Raw genomic sequence first — 15,785 nt, 5'->3', positions numbered from 1 at the left:
GTATGGCCATCAATGAAATACTAATTATGAATAACTAATTGTAATCACTCCACAAGGCCTAAAAAAGAAGCATCACTGTTTAAATTAAATTAAGTTAATTTTATTGACTTAATTATTGAAGGATGAACTGTTTCAAGATGTAAAAGTCTGAACTGACATTTTAAATTACTTCCACACTTATAATTAATGCCAATTCTTCTAAAAGCAGAGACCACAAACAAATAGATGTTGAAGATAGTAGGTCACACAAATTAATACATGCTTGCTCACCAGCTGTTGAAAAATAGACAATTTGTTTTAAAAGTATTCATACATTTTTTAAATTTTTCTGTGCTAGTAAAAGCCACATTTTCATGTAAAAATGTTCTTTTATATAAAGTTTCTGGGCAAGCATGCCTTATTTTCTACATAGGTATACAATCTATAATGGTAGCCAGAAATTATATTCCTTAATAGGAAGGCAAAGTATATGGATATATCAAAATCAGATTTTTTTCCTCCCATATGTATTTTTCTGCCTCTTAATGGCCAATAACCCTAAGGTGATGCACTTGATCCTAATTCTTCTCATTCATAAAACAGAATATAATTGTTTTAATGAGTATTTTGAGCTATTGGATGTATTTCAAGAGCAAATATAAAAATACAGATAAAGCAGTACCAGTGCACAGTCCATCACAGGCTGAGAATTGGTCCTGGCCACCTGCTAACATTTAGGTCAGAACATGTGCTAATGATTTAAACATTACAGGGACAATGTTTTAATTGTTTCATCCTTTGTAGTCCAGGTCCCCATATCTAAATTAAGAATATTGAGGAAACAGCTGAAATATGTTGAATAGTAACAGAGAGGTAGCCGTGCTAGTCTACATACTACCAAAACAAAAAATCAGTCCAGTAGCACTTTAAAGACTAACAAAATAGTTTATTAGGTGATGAGCTTTTGTGGGACAGACCTTGACTACTGGCTTTGGCTCTCTGTGCCTTAAATATTGAGTCTTTTCTGGGATGGCTATGACCTGAAGAAGTGAGTCTATCCCACAAAAGCTCACCACCTAATAAATTATTTTGTTAGTCTTTAAAGTGCTACTGGACTGATTTTTTGTTAAAAAATATGTTGTTGTTAGTTTGAAGAAAGGGAAAAGAGGCCAGACTGGGCTGGACTGGTGTTGGCCCACAGTGTGGGCAATGAAGAATTGCACTCTATGGCTACATCTACACGTGCACACTACATCGAAATAGCTTATATCGATGTAGCGACATCAAAATAGTCTATTGCGATGAATAACGTCTACACGTTTTCCAGGGCTGGCAACGTCGACGTTCAACTTTGACGTTGGGCAGCACTGCATCGAAATAGGCGCTGCGAGGGAACGTCTACATGCCAAAGTAGCACACATCAAAATAAGGGTGCCAGGAACAGCTACAAACAGGGTCACAGGGCTGACTCAACAGCAAGCCGCTCCCTTAAAGGGCCCCTCCCGGACACAGTTGCACTAAACAACACAAGATCCACAGAGCCAACAACTGGTTGCAGACCCTGTGCCTGCAGCATGGATCCCCAGCTGCTGCAGCAGCAGCCACAAGCCCTGGGCTAAGGGCTGCTGCACACAGTGACCATAGAGCCCCGCAGGGGCTGGAGAGAGAGCGTCTCTCAACCTCTCAGGTGATGGCCGCCATGGCGGACCCTGCTATTTCGATGCTGCGGGACGCGGATCATCTACACGTGCCCTACTTCGACGTTCAACTTCAAAGTAGGGCGCTATTCCCATCCCCTCATGGGGTTAGCGACTTCGATGTCTCGCCGCCTAACATCGATTTCAACTTTGAAATAGCGCCCAAGACATGTAGCCGTGACAGGCGCTATTTCGAAGTTGGCGCCACTACTTCGAAGTAGCGTGCATGTGTAGACGCAGCCTCTGAGGTGTGATTTCCTTTTGAGTTCACAAGCATGTCACTTGTTGTGTAGGGCACAAAAGAAAGAAGAATCCCTGTGCATGGCAGAGTTCTGGGATCACGACTGTTGATGTCCCATGTGCTGGGACTTGATTCCAGTTTGTATCAAACACAACTAATGACTACTTTTGCAAGTTTTTCAGTTTGTTCTGTTTCCGCTCTGCGAATGGCTGTCTGCTTGACCTTTCTTTTTTCAGGAAGCACCATAAAACATCAAAATAATGCTCTAAAAATAAAGTATTAAAATAAATTCAGAAAAATAACTGGAGTAGATTACATCTATGGACATTATTACATTTTTTTGAAGTACATTGTAGAGTTTAACTATTCTTAGGCTGTATCTACACTTTCTTCCTCCTTCAAAGGGAGGATGGTAATCAGGCATCAGGAGATTATTAATGAAATTCTGCAGTGCATGTGCAGCACTTCATTAAGCTAATTCTCCCCTGCCTCAACTTCAAAGTGTGAAACTCTGAAGTGCTGGCTCACTTGTAGCCACGTCTAACCCGCCAGTACTTCAAAGAGCGTGGGCAACTTCAAAGTCCCTTTAGTCGTCAAAATTTTAACACTTTGAAGTTGTTGCCGGAGAGAATTAGCTTAATGAAGTGCTGCATATGCACCACAGCACTTCATTAATAATCTCTCGACACCTACTTACCATGCTCCCTTCGAAGTAGGGAGCTGGTGTAGACACACCCTTATAGTTAGAAAGCTTTTCCTAATGTCTCAATTAAATCTATTGCTGCAAATTAAACTCATTACTTCTTGTCCTGCCGTCAGTGGATGTGGGAGAAAACCAAATCCCAATCCTTTTTATAACAGCCCTGAACATATTTGAAGATTGACAGTTGGTTCCCCCTCACTTTGCATTTCCCATGCCTGTTAAAAAATGTTTCCCCACAGACAGGCTTTCTGAACCTTTTGCCTTGTTTCTTGCTAGAGGTATCTTTTCTGAAGTGTGGCACCTGGAATTTGTCACTGTATAGCTGAGGTCCTCACCAGTGTTGAGTAGACTGCAACAGTTACCTCCCATATCGTATGTACAACACTTCTGTTATTGCAGCCCACTGATTGAAGAGAGGTGTGAAACTGATAGGTAGCCTGACAACTCAGGGAAAAGAAATACGTGAGCTGCCAAAGGTTGTTAACATGGGGATTTGATTTCTACTGTGACACAGAGGCTCGTTGGTGGTTCACTACTTTGAGTGAACAACTCTTGTCAGACATGATGTACTCAGAGCACCTAACAAACTGTGGTCATGATGTAGACCAAAAAATGGCATGCAAGATATCATTGGAAAACTGCCATCTCATTGTTCATTTTCTTTTCTGATATATGCACAGGATGTGCAAAAAATAGTTATATGTGAATGCTAAAATTATGTATGTGTGGCAAGCAATCTGTAAGTACAGTTTGCCTTATGCAAAAGGATATATATTTGCCTGTCTGACCAGAGTAGTCATCAGTGAAGGTATATTTACATAAAAGACATCAACCTAGCAAGTGAAGGAGATACCCTCTCCACTGTAAAAACAGAGGTTTAAATCTAATGGTAAATAATTGAATCAGATAACAAAAGACAGTATTCCTGCAGTATAAAATGTATTGAAAAATGTCTTTATGAAAGCCTGTGATACAGTGACGACTGATAACGTTGTGAAATATTTCCATTAACAGTATATGAAGAATTATGGATACTCAGTGACACGTTCTGACCAATAAAAAAGGAGAAGTCTTTCTCCCAGATAGGAGGGAAAGCAGTTTTCTGTGTGTACCAGTCTCCACTATAAATTAAGCAGTGTGGAATCAAAACAAGCGAGGCCCATTTAGATATGAATCCTTGACACTGCACCCTCAGGAAGACTTCCTCTCTTTTGAAATCAGATTAATGAACTTTGGGAAGAAACCTTGGCATCTATACCCCAGGGTAGGGGTCAGCAATCCCTGGTATGGGTGCGAAGAGTGGCACGCAAGCCAATTTTCATAGGCACATGAGGCAGGAGCTCATCCCCACCCCTCTTCTGCCATGCAGCAGGAGCTTGCTGAAAGCCATGCTACCCGTGGATTAACAAAAGACTGGCTAATAATACCCAGCATCGCCTACACAGTAAAATTCTGCATCTTAATTTATTTATTAATGAAGCTGTTGTAAGTTGGATGATTAGTGTCTTTAAAAAGCATCACCACACTTGGACTGTACATTGAGGTCAAAAGGTCAAATTTCACCTCTCTGCCTCTGAAAGGTTGCTGACCCCTGCCCTTGAGGGAGAATCATACTTACTTTTCAAACAATATATTTCAAAGGCTGAGTGGGCAATAAACAGGAAATGGAGGGAACCCCATCATTGTCCATCACTTAAGAGCTCCAAGGGACCTCAGCTCTTGAAATCACAGAATATTGGGCTTCTCAAGCAAGTAGGTTGAAGTGTCTGGGAAATGAAATTGGTATAAAAGTACCTTGGGCAAAGATTGTAGTTTGATTATATTGTTTAGTCTCAGAAGCATGTTTTTTTCTTTGTAACCTCTTCTTTCTACCTTAACTCCTACTTGTTATCACTGCAACAGGCTGTGTCTACACTAGCAAGATCTTTTGAAAGGTTTTTCAAAAGAAGGGGGCTCTTTCAAAAGATCCCGTGGAGCATCTACACACAAAAAACATTCTGTCAAAAGTAAGTTGAGAGAATGCAGCACTCCTTTGGAAATCGCTCTCCCCTTCCTGTTTCAGGAAGAGCGCCCCTTTTGAAAGCTTCTTTCAAAAGAAAACTTGATTAGATGCTCCGCAGGCCCTTTTTTTCAAAAAAGCAGTCCTCTTGGGTCCTCATTTTTCGATCCCTGGCCTGTTCTTTCAGAAAAGCAGGGGCTGTGTGGCGGCTATCTTTCAAAAGAGCAGATCACTCTTTTGATCCACTTATTTGTGTGTGGAAATTCTCTTTTGAAAGAAACATAGACAAAAGAAACTTGTTTTACTATTACTTATAAACCAGTTCAGCACAGTAATTGAAATAAAAATAGTTGCTGAACCCAGTTAATGAGCAGCAGAGTACGATCTCTCTAAAAGTTCAGCAAACTTAATTATTCCGGTGTGTCCCCCAGAAGAATGCTAGGCAATGAACAGACACCCCTCTGGGGAGCCTGGGAATAGTGGTGCACTGTTTGTTACCTGCGAGACATGACTGGGAGCTCCCAAAATCCTGAAAAGTTATTTGTCAAGAAAGACAAGCCAGAGTCAGAGAGTTGTCGCATAGCTTAGCATTAGCAAAATTCTCACTTGCTGAGGTTGAGGCGAGGAAACATAATAACTGACAATTCTGGGAACATCAACAGATTGTCACAGCTGCAGATGATTAGGAGGATGTTCAGTACTAGGAAGGTGTTGCATGGGTACCCTGTAAAGAGTAAATAGGCAGTAGAAGCTGGAGTGTGATCTGCAGGCTTATTTGCTGGCTGCTGCGATTAACATTTCAAGCCACACGAGCCTGTCATTTAGGGCTCACAGAGTTTCACAGTAGGCATTAACACAGTCCCTTACTGACCTGGATTAAGCCCCAAATCATCACACCTATGAATACAAGGGTTGAGTTTACAGGAGAGCAAGGAATACACCTTGATGTGGGGATCGCTGACTACAGGCTGATTTGGTAGAAGAGAGGCATCATGCATTGGCCTCTGTAGCATCTAACTGAGGATTCAAGAGGTGTTCACCATTCAGGAGAACATGACATGGGTCTCATCCCAGTGTACATCTTGGACAATGTAGGAGAGCATATCTGGGTGCGTCAGAGATTTTCGAAGACCTCTGACAGTTTTCTGTGACTTGGCTCAGCAGTTGAATAATTGCTACAGCATCAATATGAAAGCATCAATATAAAAGTAGTAAGTATTAGAAGAATGTTAATGGGGACATTGGTGGATTCACCGCTGTCTATAGAATGTATTGTGTCTATCATAGAAACATTATAAATGCTAATATCTCAGTGTTCATTGGAGATGGACATACCTCTCGGACAGAGAATTCAGAAGTTCTTTCTCTCAGACGTATAAACTCTCTGTGTTTTGGAACAGAATGCATGTCTGTGATTTCTCTTACCTGTCCTGCTACAAATTACAAGTAAATTTTGAAACATGACAGAAACACTGTTCCATTGTAACATTGTTGCCTTTTGCTTCAGATAGTGCCTGTGAGTTGGGTTGTAGAAGGGTAAATAGTGGCAATATAAATAAAAATGTTTGTATATCAGAGAGTGAAAACTTTAGGGAGAAGTGTTCCCTACCTGCAGGGGATAGGGGAGTTGGTATAATAGTGGGAAGTAGACCAGGCTGCAGGGGAAATGCAGTGAATGGGCCAGAGGCAGGGCTGGGTAGGTTTGATAAGGCAGAGCAGTTGGTTCCCAACTGGGGGTGGAGGGTAATTATAGAAGATGCTGCCTGGCTAGAGATACAAAATATGAGACCTGATATGTACAACTACTTAAATGACTACACACCTCCTAACATATCTTTTGTTGTGGGGAAAAATAGGAAATTCAGTACTAAAGATAGTTAACTTAAAGTTGCTTGGTGGAATGTTGTCCCACTGTGAAACACTGAAGCAGTGTCTTACACAACACTCCCCTTCCAGAAGGGGAATGCAAATGAGTGAGATGAAAAATGCAAATTAAGCACAGATTTACATATCTCAGTCCTCACGTGCATAGTCTCACATGATCACGCTTCCAGAAGAGGCTTTTCTGGAAGCAAAATCAGCTGTGTAGATGGGGTTCCTTCTGAAAAAAAAAAAAAACGAATGCAGGAGAAGGGTTATTTTGAAAATGATCACACGAGAACTGTTCTCAGTGGTGTCAGATGACAGAACAAGAAGTAATGATCTGAAGTTAAAGAGGGAGAGGTGTAGGTTGAATATTAGGAAAAATTACTTCACCAGGAGGGTAATGAAGTACTGGAATGTGTTGCCTAGAGAGGTGGTGGATTCTCCATCCCTAGAGGATTTTAAATCCCAGCTTGACAAGGTCCTGGCTGGGATGACTTAGTTGGGGTTGATCCTGCTTGAAGGAGGGGGTGGACTAGATGACCTCCTTAGGTCCCTTCCAGCCCTATCATCCTATGATAATATGCAAATGAGGCATAAGATATTAACTTCCCACAGACTAGTTTTGATATTGGAAGCGTCTTGAAATTCCTAGACATTTCCATAGGACCAAAACCAAATATCATTTTTCCCCATTGACAACAGCGGGTTTTTCCTAAGGCCTTTATTTACTAAAAATCTGGTACCTGAAGAGAAGGCTACCCCTAATTCTTACAACATTTCAACAGTGTAACTTCTAGAGCCATTAAAATATCAGAAGGTGATACTCCTGCTTTTAAGTAACTACTTACCATAAGTGGCTGAAATTTGTTGCCTTTCTGGAATTTCTACTCATTTCTCAATGAAGTAGACAATGTAGTCTTAAGTGCACTTGACTTCCTTAAAATCACTAATATACTAGTCATCTTTTGATCTCTTTGATGCTGAAACACTTTGTAATACCCCAAGTGTGTTAAGTCATAGTGCTTAAGGCAAGAAAGGACAACAATCTCATCCAGTCAGACTTCCTATAAATCAGAAGCCATGAACACCACCCAACAATCAAAGGACAGGTTGCTTAAAGTCTTAGAAATTCGTAACTTTTCAAATTTTCGTTTTGAATTTGACAGAGAAAATACTGATAAATTAAATATGAACTAGGACAATGGATTTTTCATTAATCTTAGCAATCAACGCTAAAAGTTTCTTTGAATATTTAACAACAAAGAAAATGTTCATAGTTTCTCTGTTCATTTCTATTTTTTTCTTTCTTTTTTTTTGACCTCTGCTTTTGATATTTCTATTTATTCTAATCTAAACCAACTCACATTAAAGGGATGTGTACATTTTCCAAATGAGACTGAAGTAAGAAAGATTGATCTCTATTGCAAATGTCTCAAAAATATTTGAAAAACTAACTGATTTAATTTAAATTAAACCTTAACTGATTTAGTTTAAATTAGTTCTTCATGGCCTGATTTAGTATCTCCAATAAGTATAAATCATATGTCAATTTGTGTTAGAGTTTATAGATGAGTTCTCATCCTGCTGTGACAATCATAATTCATTCCTCATTTTAAAACTAAAATATGTTGTCTGATAAGGGGCAAAGGACAGACCAGTGGTTAGTATACTAGCCTGGACTTTGAGATGTGTGTTCTTAATTAATATTACCTAAAGATTAGGGTTCACTTCCTTGATAGGCATCAGTCTTCCTGTGTAACCATGGGGGCAATCACTTAGGCTACAGATATACTAGCAACTTTTGCCAGCAAAACCCCAGCTTTGTCCACAAAACCAGTGGAATGTCCACACACAGAAGTTGGCACTTCTGCTGGCAACCTTCTGTCCCTCTCAGATGAGGAAAAGTGCCTTTTGCCAACATGCTCTGTCAACAAAAAGGCTGTGTGAATGGTCTGTGGGCCCTTCTCTCAACAGACAAGGCATCCAGGACAATGAGCAGCCCTGTCTGCTGTGCTTCCGGGTGCCTGTTTTGCTAAGAAAGCAGTTGGACAAGACTGTAGCGCTCTTCCGATTGACTTTTGAGTGTGGCCACACTCTGTTAACAGAAGTTTGGTCAGGAAATTCCTTCTGACAGTGACTTCTGTCTATGGATCACGGTAGTGTAACCAAAGCCTTCATCTCTCTGGCTATGTCAAGATGTGCCCTGAAAGGAACCCCCCAGACACCCTTTCCCTGCTCATCCTGAAGCAAGCCTACTTCCTCAAGGGACAGTGCAGCTGCTAGAGCACAGCTTTGACTGTTCCTGGGACACACAGCTCTTTCCAGTGAGCCATGGTGCCAGAGCAGCCCTTGTCTTGTGCTGGCCCCACACAGAGGTACTTCAGCACCTGTTGCACCTCCTGATGGCCATCTTCCTCTTCCTCAGGGAGGGATGGCAAGCCTGACACCATGTTCGAGGAGCTCACCGTTGCTGCAGGATGGTCACACCTGCACCATCCCCACCCCCAGAAGCACAGGCAGATCTGGAGACACTGCACCAGTTCCAACTGTTGGAACCAGCTGGTCATGGGGCATGGAGACAACCAGTAGTAGCTCCAGAGCTTCCAAATGAGGAAGGAAACCTTCCTGGAGCTCTGTGCTTGGCTCACCGCTGCCCTGTGGAGACAGGACACCCGGCTGCAGCCCACTAACCCCATAATGAAGCAGCACGTTGCAGTCACCCTCAGGAAGCTTGCCATCCCTGACAGCTAGTACTCCATGGGAAACCAGTTTGGTGTGTGGAAATACACCATTGGGCCCCTCCTCATGGAGGTAAGGTACTCTTGGGCTGCAGTCCCTGCACAGGGAGTCAGGGGAATCCTGCCACAGGTGGACCCTCAAGAAGTGGGGTTAGGATGTGAGGGGTGAGATTCAGTGGGTGATGCAGGCCCTGGGTGACTGAAGTGGACAGTTCACAGACATTAAAGTTGTGTGGTTGGACCTGGCACATGAAGCCCATGTGTTCCACAACTCTGACCTCTGCTGGAGTGTGAAGGTGGGCACATTCATCTCCCGCTGAGAGCTAGCAGTCAGGGATGTGTAGATGCCACTCTGCATCATGGGTGACATGGCCTAACATGTCAGGGCCTGGCTCATGAAGGCTTACACTGGCTAGCTGGACCCAGACAGAAACTCGTCAAATACCTACCACAAGTGGGCCAGCATGTAGGTTGAGTGCACCTTTGGCCACCTTAAGACACACTTTGGGTGGCTGCTCAATTGCCTGAAGGTGGGGGAGCACAACATACCCCAATTTGTGGCCTCCTGTTGTGTCTTCCACACCATAGTGAAGGGGTAAGGGGAGTGCTTTCTCTTGGGGTTGAGGGCAGATGCCAGCCATGAGTCTGAGCAGCTGGGTGCAGCTGCCATCTGCCAGGCCCATTGGGAAGGGGTGCAGATCCATGAGACCCTGAGGGAAAGCTTTTCCCATGCCCGTAACAACCCTTCCCAGGGCTCCCTCAGTTGAGGTCTCAGCCCACAGCCCTACCCCATCCCCAGCGTGACACCTCCATTCACCCACTCACCCTTCCCTGACCCCTACACAATAACCACAGATTCACATGTGGTGACCAAATAACTATTTTACTGAACCAAATACATGTTGAACAGAGCTGGTGTGGTTACAAACTGTGTGCAGTAAAGTGACACGCAAAACCTTTCAACTATGTACAGTAGGGAGGGGGATTGAGACAGGGGGTCGGAAGCATCAGAACTTGGGGGCAGCAGTTGAGCAGACTTCAAAACACTGAGGGTGTGGAGGGCTTTGAATCCAAGGGGGAGCAGGACCCCCAGCAGCATTGGCCTTGGGATCCCCTCCTGCTGCAGGTTCAGGGTACCATTGGGAGTGGGTTGGGACTGGGGCCAGGGCCGGGGCAGCTACAGAGTGGTGGGGCTGCAGTAGGGTATAGGGAGAGTAGAAGAGGTCTGGAGAACAGGAGGAGTCTGGGGAGGAGGTGAGGCCTTGACAGCAGGGGCGGTGGGCGTGGCCCTTATCCATTGCGGGAGGTTCAGGACACCATGCAAGATGAGCAGTGGGGTAAGGGCATTGGCAGAGGCCAGACGGCTGGTGGGGAGGCAGCAGCTGCAGGTGACTGGCCCATCACGTCCTTCCAGACACACACCTGTGGCTTGCAGTGCTGTCCACATGAGTGGGTGCTGCCTGTCACCTGTGGGCATGCCCCACATGCCAGGAGCACACTTCTTGGTGTGTCGGGGCTCAGGCCAGAGCCCTTGTGGATGGCTCACTTCCAGCCCTGGCAGGTGGTCTTTCAGTCTCCTGTGAGGCTGACAGTAGGTTGGTGCTCATGCCCAGGGGCTGCCTGCTGGGTCCAGGTGGTGCGCACTGCCTTTGCCCATGGTTCCACATGCTGGAACCACAGCACGGGGTCCTGCCTGAGCTGGCCAGGTGATGCAGGCAGAACACGCACCTCCCATGCCCTAGGGTGTGTGCTGAGCAGGGTACTTACTGGAGGGACATTCTGCCAGCACCATCAAAGCCCAGGATGTGATCTGGCTGGTGGGGACCGGTTCCAGCATGATGAACAGGCTGCTGCTGTCCTCTGACACCATGCCTGGCTCCAGTTCTGGTGTGGGGTTGTGGCTCAGAGGCCTCCCCCTCCTTCTCTTCCTCCTCTGGGGGCTCCTGTTGCAGTAGGGGAGCTACAGTGCTGTGTCTCTGCTGTGGGGTGGCAGGGATGTGTCCCCCCAGGATATGATGAAGTTCTTGTAATAGGGACAGGTGGCAGATCCTGCCCCAGAGCATCAGGAAGTGCCCCAGGTCCAGACATAGTGCTGCCTGAGCTACTCTACTTTAGCCCATACCTGCTCCCTGCATCAGGAGCATGAAGGATGGCCCTGTTCCAACAGGGTGGTGGACATCCAGCTGTAGGCAGGGGCATTTCAGAGCTTTTTCTTGGGGTCTTGCGTATGTCTTTCTTCCCCACGGGTCCAAGAGGGCCTGTTCCCCAGTCCTGGTCCAGGAAGGGGCCTGCCTCTTCAAGCCCTGAGGTGGCTCCTGGACCACTCGGGCTGGTTCCTCCAGGGCCCGGTGTGGTCATGGGGTGTCTCTCTTTTGGTCCTCTGGGCTCAGCTGTGGTGCTAAGGGCATGGGGATGATCAGTGTATTGCCGTGCTGCTTCCATGCTCTCCACTTCCTGCCACAGGGTTTCCCAGTCTCCTGGCAGATTTAAGAAGGGGCAGAAGAAGGAGCTATAGAGCTCTGATTGCTGCGGACAGAGTACCCCCCAGTGCATGTGAATGGTGCCCTAGAGGCCTTTTCTGTTGACAGACGCTCCCTCCCCCAACCCCATCCAGACCAGCTTGCTGTCAACGGATCTCAGTTGACAAAGGCATTATTCCTTGTGGGGAGTGGGGTACGGCTGTTGACAAAAGTGCTGCATTCTGTCGACTTACTGTCAACAAGGCAAGCTTGATAATCTGGACCCTGTTGTAGGAGCAGCAATGAACTGTGTGTCTAAAACGTTTGGTACACCTCGCCGCTTCTGTCTCTCACTGAATGCCTGGGACATGGCTCTCCCTCCACCCTCTCCTGGAATGTGTGTTGGGATGAATGGGCTGTCTGAGCAGCTGGGAGGTCAGCAGAACTCCCAGGCAGACACAGCCTCTGGGACCCTAATCAGGCGGCTATCACAAGGCTCCAGGCATGGACACAGAAGCAGAGACCCTGATCAAGCAGGAATCACGTGCCCCATGCAGGGACACTACCTAAGGTGGGGTTTGACCAACCAGATGTGGCCAAGTCTTCTCTAGCCACAGGCCAGAAGGAGCTGGTCCTTAAAAGGGGAAGGAGCCAGATGCTCAGGAGCATGCTCACAAGATTGCACCGCCCGGTAAGACCCTTCGCCTGGACTGCCTGGCCAGTGGTCTGCCGCATTGCATTCCATCGTGCCTCGGAGGAGACATCTGTGGTGCTATACCTGTCCTGAGAGAAGCCTGACATCTCCAATGCCTGGGAGTGTAAATATGAATGTGCAAATGTGAATGTGACCCCCCTCCTCCCACCCCTTTCTTGAGTTTAGCTATCTTTGTCATAAACATGTTACTTTCTGCCAGATTCTGGTGGGTCATTAGTCTGCCCTTAGCTTAGTAGCTGGCCCAAGTCTGGGTAACAGATGCTCCCTGGGTTTTGTCAACAAATCTGCAGTTTTGTCACCAAAACCCTGTAGGGTAGATATAGCCTCTGTGCCTTGGTTCCCCACCTGTAAAATGGTGCTGAAAGCATTTCCCTATGCACAGGGGTACTACAAGGTGTACGTTAAAAATCATGAGATGCTCATCTACTGTAGTAATGGGAGTCATGCAAGCACTGTTAATATACTAAACTTTATTAATGTATATTAAAGTTTTAGTTTGATTGATTACTCATTATTAAAACAAGAGGATTGATTACTCAGTATCACCACAAAAGGGAAACTGGTTTACAATCTCAGAGTGCATTTAGAATTGTAGCAATTTGTAGTCTCAATGAGTTCCTATGCTGCTATTCTCACAAATGAGATCAGTTACCCTTTATGCCTAATAGTGATCATTAGTAGTAGCCTCACAAATGACAACTGTAATTAAACTTTATGTCCCAATACATTACACAGTTATACATGGTGGAGAGAGCTTTTCACCTTTTGGACTAGATAACTGCTTCACAGAAGAATCTGCTAGGAATTCGGTGTTCTTCAAAAATGTCATTCATTGAGGTAGACAACTCTAAAGATGTTAAACCCTAAAGGACCCCAATTTTGGAAGTGTAGTAGCTAACTCCTCATCTTAATAAAGGACATATTGGGAAATAAACTGTTTTCTGTCATACAATAGCATGTACTTATTGCTTGTCTTTTGAAAAATTTAAAGCTGATCATTTGTGGTCATTATCTTTCGAAACTTTTTGCTAGAGTACTGTTATTAGTTCTTCAGTCCCACGCAGATTCCAACGTCAATAATTACCACTGCCTTCTCAAACTGTACCTATAATTTCAATTAGATACAATAGTTTTCCTTCTCTGTCCAAAATTATGGTGTACTGAGAAATAGGTTCCACATTTCAGGGGTCAGCGAACTTATTCCTGAACATATACATACTCTGTGGTGTTCTCCTATCATCGTGAGAAATTTATCTAGAAATCACTGAATGCACAGATTTAAATACAACAGTGTTGTCATCATGCTCAGAACCATAATGCCCTTACAGAAGACAAGACTGAGTAATGGGACCATAATCACAAAAATCCTAGATGCTAAACAAACAAAAAAAAAGTTAACTCCATCAGAAAATAAATAGCCCCGGTTGAACTCCCAATCCTTTTGCCCATGATAAGGCATCTCTTTCCATCTTTCTGTACAGTACGTGCTTCTAGAAGTCAGGCACCCATGATTCTTCCAGGGCCCATAAACTAGGCTTCCACCATAGGTTATATGTGAAATTGTATTTCTGCATGGCATGAGCTAAACGACAGGGACATGCGCTGCTTCTGCAGTCTCATCTCAGATGGCTTTTCCATTCTCAGGTGGGATCAGAACCAGAAGCAATAAGTTTGCAGTATGAGTTACTACTATATTTTTTTCACCAGTCAGAGATTCGTGGAGACAACAGCACCTACTGCTGCCCCAGGCCTGGAGGTAAAGGGAGAGGAAAGGGCAGCACCAAGTGTAAAAGGGTGGTTCTTATGGCAGTCAGTCCTGGGCTGCTCCATCAAGCTGTGTGCAGACCAGTGTCACAGTGCTCTGTGGTATTTCAAAGGGGTCCGGAGCACCAGCTGTAACTGTTACTTCAGCAGAAGTGGTGGACAGAGCTCCATGCTCCTTTGAAATGCTGGACCCTGAGGAAACTGCCACTTCTGCCTCCTTATGGCAGGCCTGAAAACCACTTATTTCTCAGCTATGCTGTTTGCACTTGGTGTGGGAACTGCACTGGTGCATCATGTAAAACCACCATAGTAACAGCCCCTGTATCCAGGTCAATGGTGGCATTCTGAACTCTCTGCCATATAAGTACACTGCTGATCTTGGAGACTTACTGAGTGTTTATAATTTGAAAACAAATCCCTCCCTTTAAATGGTACTGTGCCAATTGTGTCCACTCCGTGTTTGGAAATTTTGGGCACAGCTTTATTCCCTGGCATCTTAAACAATAAGCTTAAAGCTAGGCAGGTAACATTGACTTAATGCCCACTAGGTCTCAGGTCCACTGTTATGGTATCAGAGGTGTGCTATATAAGAACAAATGGCACACAGTGTTACTCGTTAGGTGTAAGTATAAAAAGAATTGACTGATTGATATTGATTTTTGTTTTAATTTTACCATAACCAGTAAAAAAATATTTAATTCATTATCTTTAGTCATAAATTTTTGGCTAACCCCTAGGGTCATCCAACTGTGCAGAAATACAGTCTTTGGCCAGATACACTCTGTTACTAAATGCCTGATACAAAAATGTAGATGAATGAAAGACGTAATATACTTTTCGAATGTAGAAAAGTTTCAGAACTGTCAAACACTGGATATCTTGAGTTTTTATGCAAATATTCTATATGAGGTGATTAAAATGATGGTCTTATTGAGACTGAATGATGGTAATATTTTCGTTCATTTCTGAGTGACTGTGATGGAAGAATATTTTAGATTCAAAATCTTTACTTTTTGAAACAAAGCACAATAATATTATGGGGGTCAAAGATTTTTAATGTAAATCTATACAAGGAAAAAATGGGGCTTTACATAATGAACAATCAGCTAAAATTACTCTATTGCCATAGAAACCAAATCAATAGCTTTGTAATCTGGGCTAGTAATAATGGAAAAACTCAAAATCTTTCAAGTGTTTTAAAATGTTAACTAGCAAAATATTAAATATGTGACTGCACACAGTAAGGAAGTACAAAAAAAATAAAAATAAAACAGCCCCAGTTCTGTATCACTTTAAAGACTAACAATGTTATTTATAAGGCAATGAGCTTCCATGGGAGAGACCCATTTCGTCAGATCTGGAGAATAATGGATAACTTAGAGAAAAGGAACTGAGAGGGGGAAAAGAATACCTTGAAAGAAATAAACCTCTGTAAGTGTCTATTAAGTTAAGTGGGACGTCTGTCATTACTGTGAATATCAAAGTTGGGGAAATTGTAATGCATAAGATAATTGAGACTTTTGTTGAGTCCATGGAGATAGGTGTCAATCTTGAGAATGAATTCCAATTCAGATGTCTCCCTTTTTAATCTGGTGTTACTTTTAGAGCCATTACAATATCACAA

The sequence above is a fragment of the Carettochelys insculpta genome, chromosome 1 (assembly GCF_033958435.1).
Source record: "Carettochelys insculpta isolate YL-2023 chromosome 1, ASM3395843v1, whole genome shotgun sequence".
Taxonomy (NCBI): Eukaryota; Metazoa; Chordata; order Testudines; family Carettochelyidae; genus Carettochelys; species Carettochelys insculpta.
This window is presented reverse-complemented; position numbering follows the sequence as displayed.